The sequence below is a fragment of the Gorilla gorilla genome, chromosome 8 (genome assembly GCF_029281585.2).
Source record: "Gorilla gorilla gorilla isolate KB3781 chromosome 8, NHGRI_mGorGor1-v2.1_pri, whole genome shotgun sequence".
Classification (NCBI taxonomy): domain Eukaryota; kingdom Metazoa; phylum Chordata; class Mammalia; order Primates; family Hominidae; genus Gorilla; species Gorilla gorilla.
Window position 1 is genome coordinate 147,893,551 of NC_073232.2, and position 20,648 is coordinate 147,914,198.

Genomic DNA, 20,648 nt, shown 5'->3' on the forward strand with positions numbered 1-20,648 from the left:
GGTGTAGATATTTATATGTTCATACAGATGGCGTTGCAGATATTTCCATGTTCATACAGATGGTGGTGTAGCTATTTCCATGTTCATAAAGATAGCGGTGTAGCTATTTCCATGTTCATGCAGATAGCGGTGTAGATATTTCCAAGTTCATCCATATGGCTGTGTAGATATATCCATGTTCATACAGATGGCGGTGAAGATATTTCCATGTTCATACAGATAGCGGTGTAGATATTTTCATCTTCCTACAGTGGGTGGTGTAGATATTTCCATGTGTACACAGATAGCGGTGTAGGTATTTCCAAGTTTATGCAGATAGCGGTGTAGATATTTCCACTTTTAGGCATATAGCCGTGTAGATATTTCGATGTTTAAACAGATAGCGTTGTAGATATTTCCATGTTCCTACAGAGGGCGGTGTAGATATTTACATGTTTATAGACATGGCGGTTTAGACATTTCCACGTTCATACAGATGGCGGTGTACATAATTCCATGTTTATACAGATAGCGGTGTAGATATTTCCGTCTTTATACACATAATGGTGTAGATCTTTCCATGTTTTTAGAGATAGCGGTGTAGATATTTCCATGTTTACACAGATAGCGTTGTAGATATTTCCATGTTCATACAGATGACTCTGCAGGTATTTCCATGTTTACAGAGATAGCGGTGTAGATATTTCCATGCTTACAGAGATATCGGTGTAGATATTTCCATGTTTACACAGATAGCGGTGTAGATATTTGCATGTATATAGAGATAGCGGTGTAGATATTTCCATGTTTATACAGATGGCGGTGTAGATATTTCCATGTTTATAGAGATAGCGGTGTAGATATTTCCATGTTTATACAGATAGCGGTGTAGATATTTCCATGTTTATACAGATAGCGTTGTTGATATTTCCATGTTTATAGAGACATCAGTGTAGATATTTCCATGTTTATACAGATGGCGATGTAGATATTTCCATGTTCATACAGATGGCGGTGAAGATATTTCCATGTTTATAGAGATAGTGGTGTAGATACTTCCATGTTTACCCTGATAGCGGTGTAGATATTTCCATGTTTACACAGATAGCGGTGTAGATATTTCCATGTTTATACAGATAGCGGTGTAGGTATTTCAATGTTTATAGAGTTGGCGGTGTAGATATTTTCATGTTCATACAGATGACGGTGAAGATATTTCCATGTTTATACACATAACGGTGAAGATATTTCCAAGTTTTAAGAGATGGTGGTGTAGATATTTCCATGTTTACACAGATAGCGGTGTAGATATTTCCATGTTTATAGAGATAGCGGTGTAGATATTTCCATGTTCCCACAGTTGTTTTTTTAGATATTTCCATGTTTACAAGATAGTGGTGTAGATATTTCCTAGTTTATGCAGATAGCGGTGAAGATATTTCCACTTTTATGCAGATAGCGTTGTAGATATTTCCATGTTTATACAGAAAGCGGTGTAGATATTTCTATGTTCCAACACATAGCGCTGTAGATATTTCCATGTTTATAGAGTTGGCGGTTTAGACATTTCCATGTTCATACGGATGGCGGTGTAGATATTTCCATGTTTTTACAGATAGCAGTGTAGATATTTCCATCTTTATACACATAACGGTGTAGATATTTCCATGTTTATACAGATGGCGGTGTAGATATTTCCATACCCATACAGATGGCGGTGTAGATATTTCCATGTTTATAGATATAGCGGCGTAGGTATTTCCATGTTTACACAGACAGCAGTGTAGATATTTCCATGTTTACACAGATAGCGGTGTAGATATTTCCATGTTTATAGAGATAGCGGTGTAGTTATTTCCATGTTTATAGAGATATCAGTGTAGATATTTCCTGGTTTATACAGAGCGTACTGTAGATATTTCCATGTTTATATAGATGGCTGTGTGGATATTTCCATGTTTATAGAGATAGCGGTGTAGATATCTCCATGTTTACACAGATAGCGGTGTAGATATTTCCATGTTTACACAGATAGAGGTGTAGACATTTCCATGTTCATACAGATAGCGGTGTAGATAATTCCATGTTTGTACAGATAGCGGTGTAGATATTTCCATGTTTACACAGATAGCGGTGTAGATATTTCCATTTTTATACAGATAGCGGTGTAGATATTTCCATGTGTATACAGATAACTATGTAGATATTTACATGTTCCTACAGATGGCTGCGTAGATATTTCCATGTTTATACAGATAGCGGTGTAGATATTTACGTCTTTATACACATAATGGTGTAGATCTTTCCATGTTTTCAGAGATAGCGGTGTAGATCTTTCCATGTTTACACAGATAGCGGTGTAGATATTTCCATGTTTATACAGATAGCAGTGTAGATATTTCCATGTTTATAGAGATAGTGGTGTAGATATTTACATGTTCCTACAGATGGCTGTGTAGATATTTCCATGTTTATACAGATAGCGGTGTAGATATGTCAATGTTTGTGGAGATAGTGGTGTAGATATTTCCATGTTCCTACAGTTGGTGGTTTAGATATTTCCATGTTTACATAGATAGCGGTGTAGGTATTTCCAAGTTTATGCAGATAGCGGTGTAGATATTTACACTTTTAGGCAGATAGCGGTGTAGATATTTCAATGTTTAAACAGATAACGTTGTAGATATTTCCATGTTCCTACAGAGGGCGGTGTAGATATTTACATGTTTATAGAGATGGCGGTTTAGACATTTCCACGTTCATACAGATGGTGGTGTAGATATTTCCATGTTTATACAGATAGCGGTGTAGATATTTCCATCTTTATACACATAATGGTGTAGATATTTCTATGTTTTTAGAGATAGCGGTGTAGATATTTCCATGTTTACACAGATAGCGGTTTAGATATTTCCAAGTTTACACAGATAGCGGTGTAGATATTACCATGTTTATACAGATAGCGGTGTAGATATTTCCATGTGTATAGAGATAACTGTGTAGATATTTACATGTTCCTACAGATGGCTGTGTAGATATTTCCAAGTTTATACAGATAGCGGTGTAGATAATTCCATGTTTATAGAGATAGCGGTGTAGATATTTCCATGTTCCCAAAGTTGTTTTTTTAGATATTTCCATGTTTACAAGATAGTGGTGTAGATATTTCCAAGTTTATGCAGATAGCGGTGAAGATATTTCCACTTTTATGCAGATAGCGGTGTAGATATTTCCATGTTTATACAGAAAGCGGTGTAGATATTTCTATGTTCCAACACATAGCGCTGTAGATATTTCCATGTTTATAGAGTTGGCGGTTTAGACATTTCCATGTTCATACAGATGGCGGTGTAGATATTTCCATGTTTTTACAGATAGCGGTGTAGATATTTCCATCTTTATACACATAACGGTGTAGATATTTCCATGTTTATACAGATGGCGGTATAGATATTTCCATACCCATAGAGATGGCGGTGTAGATGTTTCCATGTTTATAGATATAGCGGTGTAGGTATTTCCATGTTTACACAGACAGCGGTGTAGATATTTCCATGTTTACACAGATAGCGGTGTAGATATTTCCATGTTTGTAGAGATAGCGGTGTAGTTATTTCCATGTTTATAGAGATATCAGTGTAGATATTTCCAGGTTTATACAGAGCGTAGTGCAGATATTTCCATGTTTATATAGATGGCTGTGTGGATATTTCCATGTTTATAGAGATAGCGGTGTAGATATCTCCATGTTTACACAGATAGCGGTGTAGATATTTCCATGTTTACACAGATAGAGGTGTAGACATTTCCATGTTCATACAGATAGCGGTGTAGATAATTCCATGTGTATACAGATAACGGTGTAGATATTTACATATTCCTACAGAGGGCTGTGTAGATATTTCCATGTTTATACAGATAGCGTTGTTGATATTTCCATGTTTATAGAGACAGCAGTGTAGATATTTCCATGTTTATACAGATGGCGATGTAGATATTTCCATGTTCATACAGATGGCGGTGAAGATATTTCCATGTTTATAGAGATAGCGGTGTAGATACTTCCATGTTTACACAGATAGTGGTGTAGATGTTTCCATGTTTATACAGATAGCGGTGTAGATATTTCCATGTGTATACAGATAACTGTGTAGATATTTACATGTTCCTACAGATGGCTGTGTAGATATTTCCAAGTTTATACAGATAGCGGTGTAGATATTTCCATCTTTATAGAGATAGCGGTGTAGATATTTCCATGTTCCCACAGTTGTTTTTTTAGATATTTCCATGTTTACAAGATAGTGGTGTAGATATTTCCAAGTTTATGCAGATAGCGGAGAAGATATTTCCACTTTTATGCAGATAGCGGTGTAGATATTTCCATGTTTATACAGAAAGCGGTGTGGATATTTCTATGTTCCAACACATAGCGCTGTAGATATTTCCATGTTTATAGAGTTGGCGGTTTAGACATTTCCATGTTCATACAGATGGCGGTGTAGATATTTCCATGTTTTTACAGATAGCGGTGTAGATATTTCCATCTTTATACACATAACGGTGTAGATATTTCCATGTTTATACAGATGGCGGTGTAGATATTTCCATACCCATACAGATGGCGTTGTACATATTTCCATCTTTATAGATATAGCGGTGTAGGTATTTCCATGTTTACACAGACAGCGGTGTAGATATTTCCATGTTTACACAGATAGCGGTGTAGATATTTCCATGTTTATAGAGATAGCGGTGTAGTTATTTCCATGTTTATAGAGATATCAGTGTAGATATTTCCAGGTTTATACAGAGCGTAGTGTAGATATTTCCATGTTTATATAGATGGCTGTGTGGATATTTCCATGTTTATAGAGATAGCGGTGTAGATATCTCCATGTTTACACAGATAGCGGTGTAGATATTTCCATGTTTACACAGATAGAGGTGTAGACATTTCAATGTTCATACAGATAGCGGTGTAGATAATTCCATGTGTATACAGATAACGGTGTAGATATTTACATATTCCTACAGATGGCTGTGTAGATATTTCCATGTTTGTACAGATAGCGGTGTAGATATTTCCATGTTTACACAGGTAGCGGTGTAGATATTTCCATACCCATACAGATGGCGGTGTAGATATTTCCATGTTTATAGATATAGCGGCGTAGGTATTTCCATGTTTACACAGACAGCAGTGTAGATATTTCCATGTTTACACAGATAGCGGTGTAGATATTTCCATGTTTATAGAGATAGCGGTGTAGTTATTTCCATGTTTATAGAGATATCAGTGTAGATATTTCCTGGTTTATACAGAGCGTACTGTAGATATTTCCATGTTTATATAGATGGCTGTGTGGATATTTCCATGTTTATAGAGATAGCGGTGTAGATATCTCCATGTTTACACAGATAGCGGTGTAGATATTTCCATGTTTACACAGATAGAGGTGTAGACATTTCCATGTTCATACAGATAGCGGTGTAGATAATTCCATGTTTGTACAGATAGCGGTGTAGATATTTCCATGTTTACACAGATAGCGGTGTAGATATTTCCATTTTTATACAGATAGCGGTGTAGATATTTCCATGTGTATACAGATAACTATGTAGATATTTACATGTTCCTACAGATGGCTGCGTAGATATTTCCATGTTTATACAGATAGCGGTGTAGATATTTACGTCTTTATACACATAATGGTGTAGATCTTTCCATGTTTTCAGAGATAGCGGTGTAGATCTTTCCATGTTTACACAGATAGCGGTGTAGATATTTCCATGTTTATACAGATAGCAGTGTAGATATTTCCATGTTTATAGAGATAGTGGTGTAGATATTTACATGTTCCTACAGATGGCTGTGTAGATATTTCCATGTTTATACAGATAGCGGTGTAGATATGTCAATGTTTGTGGAGATAGTGGTGTAGATATTTCCATGTTCCTACAGTTGGTGGTTTAGATATTTCCATGTTTACATAGATAGCGGTGTAGGTATTTCCAAGTTTATGCAGATAGCGGTGTAGATATTTACACTTTTAGGCAGATAGCGGTGTAGATATTTCAATGTTTAAACAGATAACGTTGTAGATATTTCCATGTTCCTACAGAGGGCGGTGTAGATATTTACATGTTTATAGAGATGGCGGTTTAGACATTTCCACGTTCATACAGATGGTGGTGTAGATATTTCCATGTTTATACAGATAGCGGTGTAGATATTTCCATCTTTATACACATAATGGTGTAGATATTTCTATGTTTTTAGAGATAGCGGTGTAGATATTTCCATGTTTACACAGATAGCGGTTTAGATATTTCCAAGTTTACACAGATAGCGGTGTAGATATTACCATGTTTATACAGATAGCGGTGTAGATATTTCCATGTGTATAGAGATAACTGTGTAGATATTTACATGTTCCTACAGATGGCTGTGTAGATATTTCCAAGTTTATACAGATAGCGGTGTAGATAATTCCATGTTTATAGAGATAGCGGTGTAGATATTTCCATGTTCCCAAAGTTGTTTTTTTAGATATTTCCATGTTTACAAGATAGTGGTGTAGATATTTCCAAGTTTATGCAGATAGCGGTGAAGATATTTCCACTTTTATGCAGATAGCGGTGTAGATATTTCCATGTTTATACAGAAAGCGGTGTAGATATTTCTATGTTCCAACACATAGCGCTGTAGATATTTCCATGTTTATAGAGTTGGCGGTTTAGACATTTCCATGTTCATACAGATGGCGGTGTAGATATTTCCATGTTTTTACAGATAGCGGTGTAGATATTTCCATCTTTATACACATAACGGTGTAGATATTTCCATGTTTATACAGATGGCGGTATAGATATTTCCATACCCATAGAGATGGCGGTGTAGATGTTTCCATGTTTATAGATATAGCGGTGTAGGTATTTCCATGTTTACACAGACAGCGGTGTAGATATTTCCATGTTTACACAGATAGCGGTGTAGATATTTCCATGTTTGTAGAGATAGCGGTGTAGTTATTTCCATGTTTATAGAGATATCAGTGTAGATATTTCCAGGTTTATACAGAGCGTAGTGCAGATATTTCCATGTTTATATAGATGGCTGTGTGGATATTTCCATGTTTATAGAGATAGCGGTGTAGATATCTCCATGTTTACACAGATAGCGGTGTAGATATTTCCATGTTTACACAGATAGAGGTGTAGACATTTCCATGTTCATACAGATAGCGGTGTAGATAATTCCATGTGTATACAGATAACGGTGTAGATATTTACATATTCCTACAGAGGGCTGTGTAGATATTTCCATGTTTATACAGATAGCGTTGTTGATATTTCCATGTTTATAGAGACAGCAGTGTAGATATTTCCATGTTTATACAGATGGCGATGTAGATATTTCCATGTTCATACAGATGGCGGTGAAGATATTTCCATGTTTATAGAGATAGCGGTGTAGATACTTCCATGTTTACACAGATAGTGGTGTAGATGTTTCCATGTTTATACAGATAGCGGTGTAGATATTTCCATGTGTATACAGATAACTGTGTAGATATTTACATGTTCCTACAGATGGCTGTGTAGATATTTCCAAGTTTATACAGATAGCGGTGTAGATATTTCCATCTTTATAGAGATAGCGGTGTAGATATTTCCATGTTCCCACAGTTGTTTTTTTAGATATTTCCATGTTTACAAGATAGTGGTGTAGATATTTCCAAGTTTATGCAGATAGCGGAGAAGATATTTCCACTTTTATGCAGATAGCGGTGTAGATATTTCCATGTTTATACAGAAAGCGGTGTGGATATTTCTATGTTCCAACACATAGCGCTGTAGATATTTCCATGTTTATAGAGTTGGCGGTTTAGACATTTCCATGTTCATACAGATGGCGGTGTAGATATTTCCATGTTTTTACAGATAGCGGTGTAGATATTTCCATCTTTATACACATAACGGTGTAGATATTTCCATGTTTATACAGATGGCGGTGTAGATATTTCCATACCCATACAGATGGCGTTGTACATATTTCCATCTTTATAGATATAGCGGTGTAGGTATTTCCATGTTTACACAGACAGCGGTGTAGATATTTCCATGTTTACACAGATAGCGGTGTAGATATTTCCATGTTTATAGAGATAGCGGTGTAGTTATTTCCATGTTTATAGAGATATCAGTGTAGATATTTCCAGGTTTATACAGAGCGTAGTGTAGATATTTCCATGTTTATATAGATGGCTGTGTGGATATTTCCATGTTTATAGAGATAGCGGTGTAGATATCTCCATGTTTACACAGATAGCGGTGTAGATATTTCCATGTTTACACAGATAGAGGTGTAGACATTTCAATGTTCATACAGATAGCGGTGTAGATAATTCCATGTGTATACAGATAACGGTGTAGATATTTACATATTCCTACAGATGGCTGTGTAGATATTTCCATGTTTGTACAGATAGCGGTGTAGATATTTCCATGTTTACACAGGTAGCGGTGTAGATATTTCCATGTTTATACAGATATCGGTGTAGATATTTCCATGTCTATACAGATAGAAGTGTGGATATTTCCATGTTCATACAGATAGCGGTGTAGATATTTCCATGTTCATACAGATAGTGGTGTAGATATTTCCATGTTCATACTGATAGAGGGGCTGATATTTCCATGTTCATACAGAAAGTGGTGCTGATATTTCCATGTTTATACAGGTAGCGGTGTAGATATTTCCATGTTTATACAGATAGCGGGGTAGATATTTCCATGTTTATACAGATAGTGGTGTAGATATCTCCATCTTAATACAGATGGCAGTGTAGATATTTATATGTTCATACAGATGGCCGTGCAGATATTTCCATGTTCATACAGATGGCGGTGTAGATATTTCCATGTTCATACAGATAGCGGTGTAGTTATTTCCATGTGCAAAGAGATAGCTGTGTAGATATTTACATGTATATGCAGATAGCTGTGTAGATATTTCCATTTTCATGCAGATAGCGGTTTAGATATTTCCATGTTCAAACAGATAGCGGTGTAGATATTTCCATGTTCATACAGATAGCGGTGTATTTCCATGTTTATACAGATAGCGGTGAAGATGTATGCATGTTTACACAGATAGCGGTGTAGATATTTCCATGTTCATACAGATAGCGGTGTAGATATTTCCATGTTCATCCAGATGGCTGTGTAGATATATCCATGTTCATACAGATAGCGGTGTAGATATTTCCATGCTCATACAGATAGTGGTGTAGATATTTCCATGTTCATACAGATAGCGGTGTAGCTATTTCCATGTTCATACAGATAGCGGTGTAGATATTTCCATGTTCGTACAGATAGCGGTGTAGATATTTCCATGATCATACAGATAGCGGTGCTGATATTTCCATGTTTATACAGGTAGTGGTGTGGATATTTCCATGTTTATACAGATAGCGGTGTGGATATTTCCATGTTTATACAGATAGCGGTGTAGTTATTTCCAGGTTTATACAGATAGTGGTGTAGATATCTCCATCTTAATACGGATGGCGGTGTAGATATTTATATGTTCATACAGATGGCGTTGCAGATATTTCCATGTTCATACAGATGGTGGTGTAGCTATTTCCATGTTCATAAAGATAGCGGTGTAGCTATTTCCATGTTCATGCAGATAGCGGTGTAGATATTTCCAAGTTCATCCATATGGCTGTGTAGATATATCCATGTTCATACAGATGGCGGTGAAGATATTTCCATGTTCATACAGATAGCGGTGTAGATATTTTCATCTTCCTACAGTGGGTGGTGTAGGTATTTCCATGTGTACACAGATAGCGGTGTAGGTATTTCCAAGTTTATGCAGATAGCGGTGTAGATATTTCCACTTTTAGGCATATAGCCGTGTAGATATTTCGATGTTTAAACAGATAGCGTTGTAGATATTTCCATGTTCCTACAGAGGGCGGTGTAGATATTTACATGTTTATAGACATGGCGGTTTAGACATTTCCACGTTCATACAGATGGCGGTGTACATAATTCCATGTTTATACAGATAGCGGTGTAGATATTTCCGTCTTTATACACACAATGGTGTAGATCTTTCCATGTTTTTAGAGATAGCGGTGTAGATATTTCCATGTTTACACAGATAGCGTTGTAGATATTTCCATGTTCATACAGATGACTCTGCAGGTATTTCCATGTTTACAGAGATAGCGGTGTAGATATTTCCATGCTTACAGAGATATCGGTGTAGATATTTCCATGTTTACACAGATAGCGGTGTAGATATTTGCATGTATATAGAGATAGCGGTGTAGATATTTCCATGTTTATACAGATGGCGGTGTAGATATTTCCATGTTTATAGAGATAGCGGTGTAGATATTTCCATGTTTATACAGATAGCGGTGTAGATATTTCCATGTTTATACAGATAGCGTTGTTGATATTTCCATGTTTATAGAGACATCAGTGTAGATATTTCCATGTTTATACAGATGGCGATGTAGATATTTCCATGTTCATACAGATGGCGGTGAAGATATTTCCATGTTTATAGAGATAGTGGTGTAGATACTTCCATGTTTACCCTGATAGCGGTGTAGATATTTCCATGTTTACACAGATAGCGGTGTAGATATTTCCATGTTTATACAGATAGCGGTGTAGGTATTTCAATGTTTATAGAGTTGGCGGTGTAGATATTTTCATGTTCATACAGATGACGGTGAAGATATTTCCATGTTTATACACATAACGGTGAAGATATTTCCAAGTTTTAAGAGATGGTGGTGTAGATATTTCCATGTTTACACAGATAGCGGTGTAGATATTTCCATGTTTATAGAGATAGCGGTGTAGATATTTCCATGTTCCCACAGTTGTTTTTTTAGATATTTCCATGTTTACAAGATAGTGGTGTAGATATTTCCTAGTTTATGCAGATAGCGGTGAAGATATTTCCACTTTTATGCAGATAGCGTTGTAGATATTTCCATGTTTATACAGAAAGCGGTGTAGATATTTCTATGTTCCAACACATAGCGCTGTAGATATTTCCATGTTTATAGAGTTGGCGGTTTAGACATTTCCATGTTCATACGGATGGCGGTGTAGATATTTCCATGTTTTTACAGATAGCAGTGTAGATATTTCCATCTTTATACACATAACGGTGTAGATATTTCCATGTTTATACAGATGGCGGTGTAGATATTTCCATACCCATACAGATGGCGGTGTAGATATTTCCATGTTTATAGATATAGCGGCGTAGGTATTTCCATGTTTACACAGACAGCAGTGTAGATATTTCCATGTTTACACAGATAGCGGTGTAGATATTTCCATGTTTATAGAGATAGCGGTGTAGTTATTTCCATGTTTATAGAGATATCAGTGTAGATATTTCCTGGTTTATACAGAGCGTACTGTAGATATTTCCATGTTTATATAGATGGCTGTGTGGATATTTCCATGTTTATAGAGATAGCGGTGTAGATATCTCCATGTTTACACAGATAGCGGTGTAGATATTTCCATGTTTACACAGATAGAGGTGTAGACATTTCCATGTTCATACAGATAGCGGTGTAGATAATTCCATGTTTGTACAGATAGCGGTGTAGATATTTCCATGTTTACACAGATAGCGGTGTAGATATTTCCATTTTTATACAGATAGCGGTGTAGATATTTCCATGTGTATACAGATAACTATGTAGATATTTACATGTTCCTACAGATGGCTGCGTAGATATTTCCATGTTTATACAGATAGCGGTGTAGATATTTACGTCTTTATACACATAATGGTGTAGATCTTTCCATGTTTTCAGAGATAGCGGTGTAGATCTTTCCATGTTTACACAGATAGCGGTGTAGATATTTCCATGTTTATACAGATAGCAGTGTAGATATTTCCATGTTTATAGAGATAGTGGTGTAGATATTTACATGTTCCTACAGATGGCTGTGTAGATATTTCCATGTTTATACAGATAGCGGTGTAGATATGTCAATGTTTGTGGAGATAGTGGTGTAGATATTTCCATGTTCCTACAGTTGGTGGTTTAGATATTTCCATGTTTACATAGATAGCGGTGTAGGTATTTCCAAGTTTATGCAGATAGCGGTGTAGATATTTACACTTTTAGGCAGATAGCGGTGTAGATATTTCAATGTTTAAACAGATAACGTTGTAGATATTTCCATGTTCCTACAGAGGGCGGTGTAGATATTTACATGTTTATAGAGATGGCGGTTTAGACATTTCCACGTTCATACAGATGGTGGTGTAGATATTTCCATGTTTATACAGATAGCGGTGTAGATATTTCCATCTTTATACACATAATGGTGTAGATATTTCTATGTTTTTAGAGATAGCGGTGTAGATATTTCCATGTTTACACAGATAGCGGTTTAGATATTTCCAAGTTTACACACATAGCGGTGTAGATATTACCATGTTTATACAGATAGCGGTGTAGATATTTCCATGTGTATAGAGATAACTGTGTAGATATTTACATGTTCCTACAGATGGCTGTGTAGATATTTCCAAGTTTATACAGATAGCGGTGTAGATAATTCCATGTTTATAGAGATAGCGGTGTAGATATTTCCATGTTCCCAAAGTTGTTTTTTTAGATATTTCCATGTTTACAAGATAGTGGTGTAGATATTTCCAAGTTTATGCAGATAGCGGTGAAGATATTTCCACTTTTATGCAGATAGCGGTGTAGATATTTCCATGTTTATACAGAAAGCGGTGTAGATATTTCTATGTTCCAACACATAGCGCTGTAGATATTTCCATGTTTATAGAGTTGGCGGTTTAGACATTTCCATGTTCATACAGATGGCGGTGTAGATATTTCCATGTTTTTACAGATAGCGGTGTAGATATTTCCATCTTTATACACATAACGGTGTAGATATTTCCATGTTTATACAGATGGCGGTATAGATATTTCCATACCCATAGAGATGGCGGTGTAGATGTTTCCATGTTTATAGATATAGCGGTGTAGGTATTTCCATGTTTACACAGACAGCGGTGTAGATATTTCCATGTTTACACAGATAGCGGTGTAGATATTTCCATGTTTGTAGAGATAGCGGTGTAGTTATTTCCATGTTTATAGAGATATCAGTGTAGATATTTCCAGGTTTATACAGAGCGTAGTGCAGATATTTCCATGTTTATATAGATGGCTGTGTGGATATTTCCATGTTTATAGAGATAGCGGTGTAGATATCTCCATGTTTACACAGATAGCGGTGTAGATATTTCCATGTTTACACAGATAGAGGTGTAGACATTTCCATGTTCATACAGATAGCGGTGTAGATAATTCCATGTGTATACAGATAACGGTGTAGATATTTACATATTCCTACAGAGGGCTGTGTAGATATTTCCATGTTTGTACAGATAGCAGTGTAGATATTTCCATGTTTACACAGATAGCGGTGTAGATATTTCCATGTTTACACAGATAGCGGTGTAGATATTTCCATGTTTATACAGATAGCGGTGTAGATATTTCCATGTCTACACAGTTAGCAGTGTGGATATTTCCATGTTCATGCAGATAGCGGTGTAGATATTTCCATGTTCATACAGATAGTGGTATAGATATTTCCATGTTCATACAGATAGAGGGGCTGATATTTCCATGTTCACAGAAAGCGGTGCTGATATTTCCATGTTTATACAGGTAGCGGTGTAGATATTTCCATGTTTATACAGATAGCGGTGAAGATGTATGCATGTTTACACAGATAGCGGTGTAGATATTTCCATGTTCATACAGATAGCGGTGTAGATATTTCCATGTTCATACAGATAGCGGTGTAGCTATTTCCATGTTCATACAGATAGCGGTGTAGATATTTCCATGTTCGTACAGATAGCGGTGTAGATATTTCCGTGTTCATACAGATAGCGGTGCTGATATTTCCATGTTTATACAGGTAGCGGTGTGGATATTTCCATGTTTATACAGATAGCGGTGTGGATATTTCCATGTTTATACAGATAGCGGTGTAGATATTTCCAGGTTTATACAGATAGCGGTGTAGATATCTCCATCTTAATACTGATGGCGGTGGAGATATTTATATGTTCATACAGATGGCGGTGCAGATATTTCCATGTTCATACAGGTGGCGGTGTAGCTACTTCCATGTTCATACAGATAGCAGTGTAGCTATTTCCATGTTCATGCAGATAGTGGTGTAGATATTTCCATGTTCATCCATATGGCTGTGTAGATATATCCATGTTCATACAGATGGCGGTGAAGATATCTCCATGTTCATACAGATAGCGGTGTAGATATTTTCATGTTCCTACTGTTGGTGGTGTAGATATTTCCATGTGTACACAGATAGCGGTGTAGGTATTTACAAGTTTATGCAGATAGCGGTGTAGATATTTCCACTTTTACGCAGATAGCAGTGTAGATATTTCAATGTTTAAACAGATAGCGTTGTAGTTATTTCCATGTTCCTACAGAGGGCGGTGTAGATATTTACATGTTTATAGAGATGGCGGTTTAGACATTTCCACCTTCATACAGATGGCGGTGTAGATATTTCCATGTTTATACAGACAGCGATGTAGATATTTCCGTCTTTATACACATAATGGTGTAGATCTTTCCATGTTTTTAGAGATAGCGGTGTAGATATTTCCATGTTTACACAGATAGCGGTGTAGATATTTCCATGTTTATACAGATGACTCTGTAGATATTTCCATGTTTACAGAGATAGCGGTGTAGATATTTCCATGTTTATACAGATGACTCTGTAGATATTTCCATGTTTACAGAGATAGCGGTGTAGATATTTCCATGTTTACAGAGATATCGGTGTAGATATTTCCATGTTTACACAGATAGCGGTGTAGATATTTGCATGTATATAGAGATAGCGGTGTAGATATTTCCATGTTTACGCAGATAGCATTGTAGATATTTCCAAGTTTATACAGATAGCGGTGTAGATAATTCCACGTGTACACAGATAACGGTGTAGATATTTCCATGTTTATACAGATGGCGGTGTAGATATTTCCATACCCATACAGATGGCGGTGTAGATATTTCCATGTTTATAGATATAGCGGTGTAGGTATTTCCATGTTTACACAGAAAGCGGTGTAGATATTTCCATGTTTACACAGATAGCGGTGTAGATATTTCCATGTTTATAGAGATAGCGGTGTAGATGTTTCCATGTTTATAGAGATATCAGTGTAGATATTTCCAGGTTTATACAGAGCATAGTGTAGATATTTCCATGTTTATATGGATGGCTCTGTGGATATTTTCATGTTTATAGAGATAGCGGTGTAGATATCTCCATGTTTACACAGATAGCAGTGTAGATATTTCCATGTTTACACAGATAGCGGTGTAGATATTTCCATGTTCATACAGATAGCGGTGTAGATAATTCCATGTGTATAGAGATAACGGTGTAGATATTTACATATTCCTACAGATGGCTGTGTAGATATTTCCATGTTTGTACAGATAGCGGTGTAGATATTTCCATGTTTACACAGATAGTGGTGTAGATATTTCCATGTTTACACAGATAGTGGTGTAGATATTTCCATGTTTATACAGATAGCGGTGTAGATATTTCTATGTTTATAGAGATAGCGGTGTAGATATTTCCATGTTTATACAGACAGCGGTGTAGATATTTCCATGTTTATACAGATAGCATTGTTGATATTTCCATGTTTATAGAGACAGCAGTGTAGATATTTCCATGTTTATACAGATGACGATGTAGATATTTCCATGTTCATACATATGGCGGTGAAGATATTTCCATGTTTATAGAGATAGCGGTGTAGATACTTCCATGTTTACACAGATAGCGGTGTAGATATTCCCATGTTTACACAGATAGCGGTGTAGATATTTCCATGCTCATACAGATAGCGGTGTAGATATTTCAATGTTTATAGAGTTGGCGGTGTAGATATTTTCATGTTCAAACAGATGGCTGTGTAGATATTTACATGTTTATATCGATGGCAGTGTAGACATTTCCATGTTCATGCAGATGACGGTGAACATATTTCCATGTTTATACACATAACGGTGAAGATATTTCCAAGTTTTAAGAGATGGCGGTGTAGATATTTCCATGTTTTCACAGATAGCGGTTTAGATATTTCCATGTTTACACAGATAGCGGTGTAGATATTTCCATGTTTATACAGATAGCGGTGTAGATATTTCCATGTGTATACAGATAACTGTGTAGATATTTACATGTTCCTACAGATGGCTGTGTAGATATTTCCAAGTTTATACAGATAGCGGTGTAGATATCTCCATGTTTATAGAGATAGCGGTGTAGATATTTCCATGTTCCCACAGTTGTTTTTTTAGATATTTCCATGTTTACAAGATAGTGGTGTAGATATTTCCAAGTTTATGCAGATAGCGGTGAAGATATTTCCACTTTTATGCAGATAGCGGTGTAGATATTTCCATGTTTATACAGAAAGCGGTGTAGATATTTCTATGTTCCAACACATAGCGCTGTAGATATTTCCATGTTTATAGAGTTGGCGGTTTAGACATTTCCATGTTCATACAGATGGCGGTGTAGATATTTCCATGTTTTTACAGATAGCAGTGTACATATTTCCATCTTTATACACATAACGGTGTAGATATTTCCATGTTTATACAGATGGCGGTGTAGATATTTCCATACCCATACAGATGGCGATGTAGATATTTCCATGTTTATAGAAATAGCGGTGTAGGTATTTCCATGTTTACACAGACAGCGGTGTAGATATTTCCATGTTTACACAGATAGCGGTGTAGATATTTCCATGTTTATAGAGATAGCGGTGTAGTTATTTCCATGTTTATAGAGATATCAGTGTAGATATTTCCAGGTTTATACAGAGCGTAGTGTAGATATTTCCATGTTTATATAGATGGCTGTGTGGATATTTCCATGTTTATAGAAATAGCGGTGTAGATATCTCCATGTTTACACAGATAGCGGTGTAGATATTTCCATGTTTACACAGATAAAGGTGTAGACATTTCCATGTTCATACAGATAGCGGTGTAGATAATTCCATGTGTATACAGATAACGGTGTAGATATTTACATATTCCTACAGATGGCTGTGTAGATATTTCCATGTTTGTACAGATAGCGGTGTAGATATTTCCATGTTTACACAGATAGTGGTGTAGATATTTCCATGTTTACACAGGTAGCGGTGTAGATATTTCTATGTTTATACAGATATCGGTGTAGATATTTCCATGTCTATACAGATAGCAGTGTGGATATTTCCATGTTCATACAGATAGCGGTGTAGATATTTCCATGTTCATACAGATAGTGGTGTAGATATTTCCATGTTCATACAGATAGAGGGGCTGATATTTCCATGTTCATACAGAAAGCGGTGCTGATATTTCCATGTTTATACAGGTAGCGGTGTAGACATTTCCATGTTTATACAGATAGCGGTGTAGATATTTCCATGTTTATACAGATAGCGGTGTAGATATCTCCATCTTAATACAGATGGCAGTGTAGATATTTATATGTTCATACAGATGGCCGTGCAGATATTACCATGTTCATACAGATGGCGGTGTAGATATATCCATGTTCATACAGATAGCGGTGTAGTTATTTCCATGTGCAAGGAGATAGCTGTGTAGATATTTACATGTATATGCAGATAGCTGTGTAGATATTTCCGTTTTCATGCAGATAGCGGTTTAGATATTTCCATGTTCAAACAGATAGCGGTGTAGATATTTCCATGTTCATACAGATAGCGGTGTAGGTATTTCCATGTTTATACAGATAGCGGTGAAGATGTATGCATGTTTACACAGATAGCGGTGTAGATATTTCCATGTTCATACAGATAGCGGTGTAGATATTTCCATGTTCATCCAGATGGCTGTGTAGATATATCCATGTTCATACAGATAGCGGTGTAGATATTTCCATGCTCATACAGATAGTGGTGTAGATATTTCCATGTTCATACAGATAGCGGTGTAGCTATTTCCATGTTCGTACAGATAGCGGTGTAGATATTTCCATGTTCATACAGATAGCGGTGTAGCTATTTCCATGTTCGTACAGATAGCGGTGTAGATATTTCCATGTTCGTACAGATAGCGGTGTAGATATTTCCATGATCATACAGATAGCGGTGCTGATATTTCCATGTTTATACAGGTAGCGGTGTGGATATTTCCATGTTTATACAGATAGCGGTGTGGATATTTCCATGTTTATACAGATAGCGGTGTAGATATTTCCAGGTTTATACAGATAGCGGTGTAGATATCTCCATCTTAATACGGATGGCAGTGTAGATATTTATATGTTCATACAGATGGCGTTGCAGATATTTCCATGTTCATACAGATGGTGGTGTAGCTATTTCCATGTTCATGCAGATAGCGGTGTAGATATTTCCATGTTCATCCATATGGCTGTGTAGATATATCCATGTTCATACAGATGGCGGTGAAGATATTTCCATGTTCATACAGATAGCGGAGTAGATATTTTCATGTTCCTACAGTGGGTGGTGTAGATATTTCCATGTGTACACAGATAGCGGTGTAGTTATTTCCAAGTTTATGCAGATAGTTGTGTAGATATTTCCACTTTTAGGCATATAGCCGTGTAGAGATTTCAATGTTTAAACAGATAGCGTTGTAGATATTTCCATGTTCCTACAGAGGGCGGTGTAGATATTTACATGTTTATAGAGATGGCGGTTTAGACATTTCCACGTTCATACAGATGGCGGTGTAGATATTTCCATCTTTATACAGATAGCAGTGTAGATATTTCCGTCTTTATACACATAATGGTGCAGATCTTTCCATGTTTTTAGAGATAGCGGTGTAGATATTTCCATGTTTACACAGATAGCGGTATAGATATTTCCATGTTCATACAGATGACTCTGTAGGTATTTCCATGTTTACAGAGATAGCGGTGTAGATATTTCCATGTTTACAGAGATATCGGTGTAGATATTTCCATGTTTACACAGATAGCGGTGTAGATATTTCCATGTTTACACAGATAGTGGTGTAGATATTTCCATGTTTACACAGATAGCGGTGTAGATATTTCCAAGTTTATACAGATAGCGGTGTAGATAATTCCATGTGTACACAGATAACGGTGTGGATATTTCCATGTTTATACAGATGGCGGTGTAGATATTTCCATACCCATACAGATGGCGGTGTAGATATTTCCATGTTTATAGATATAGCGGTGTAGGTATTTCCATGTTTACACAGAAAGCGGTGTAGATATTTCCATGTTTACACAGATAGCGGTGTAGATATTTCCAAGTTTATAGAGATAGCGGTGTAGATGTTTCCATGTTTATAGAGATATCAGTGTAGATATTTCCAGGTTTATACAGAGCGTAGTGTAGATATTTCCATGTTTATGTGGATGGCTGTGTGGCTATTTCCATGTTTATAGAGATAGCGGTGTAGATATTTTCATATTCATACAGATGACGGTGAAGATATTTCCATGTTTACACACATAACGGTGAAGATATTTCCAAGTTTTAAGAGATGGCGGTGTAGATATTTCCATGTTTACACAGATAGCGGTGTAGATATTTCCATGTTTACACAGATAGCGGTGTAGATATTTCCATGTTTATACAGATAGCGGTGTAGATATTTCCATGTGTATACAGATAACTGTGTAGATATTTAAATGTTCCTACAGATGGCTGCGTAGATATTTCCATGTTTATACAGATAGCGGTGTAGATATTTACGTCTTTATACACATAATGGTGTAGATCTTTCCATGTTTTCAGAGATAGCGGTGTAGATCTTTCCATGTTTACACAGATAGCGGTGTAGATATTTCCATGTTTATACAGATAGCAGTGTAGATATTTCCATGTTTATAGAGATAGTGGTGTAGATATTTACATATTCCTACAGATGGCTGTGTAGATATTTCCATGTTTATACAGATAGCGGTGTAGATATGTCAATGTTTGTGGAGATAGTGGTGTAGATATTTCCATGTTCCTACAGTTGGTGGTTTAGATATTTCCATGTTTACACAGATAGCGGTGTAGTTATTTCCAAGTTTATGCAGATAGCGGTGTAGATATTTCCACTTTTAGGCAGATAGCGGAGTAGATATTTCAATGTTTAAACAGATAGCGTTGTAGATATTTCCATGTTCCTACAGAGGGCGGTGTAGATATTTACATGTTTATAGAGATGGCGGTTTAGACATTTCCACGTTCATACAGATGGCGGTGTAGATATTTCCATCTTTATACAGATAGCGGTGTAGATATTTCCATCTTTATACACACAATGGTGTAGATCTTTCCATGTTTTTAGAGATAGCCGTGTAGATATTTCCATGTTTACACAGATAGCGGTGTAGATATTTCCAAGTTTACACAGATAGCGGTGTAGATATTTCCATGTTTATACAGATAGCGGTGTAGATATTTCCATGTTCATACAGATTGCGGTGAAGATATTTCTATGTTTATAGAGATAGCTGTGTAGATACTTCCATGTTTA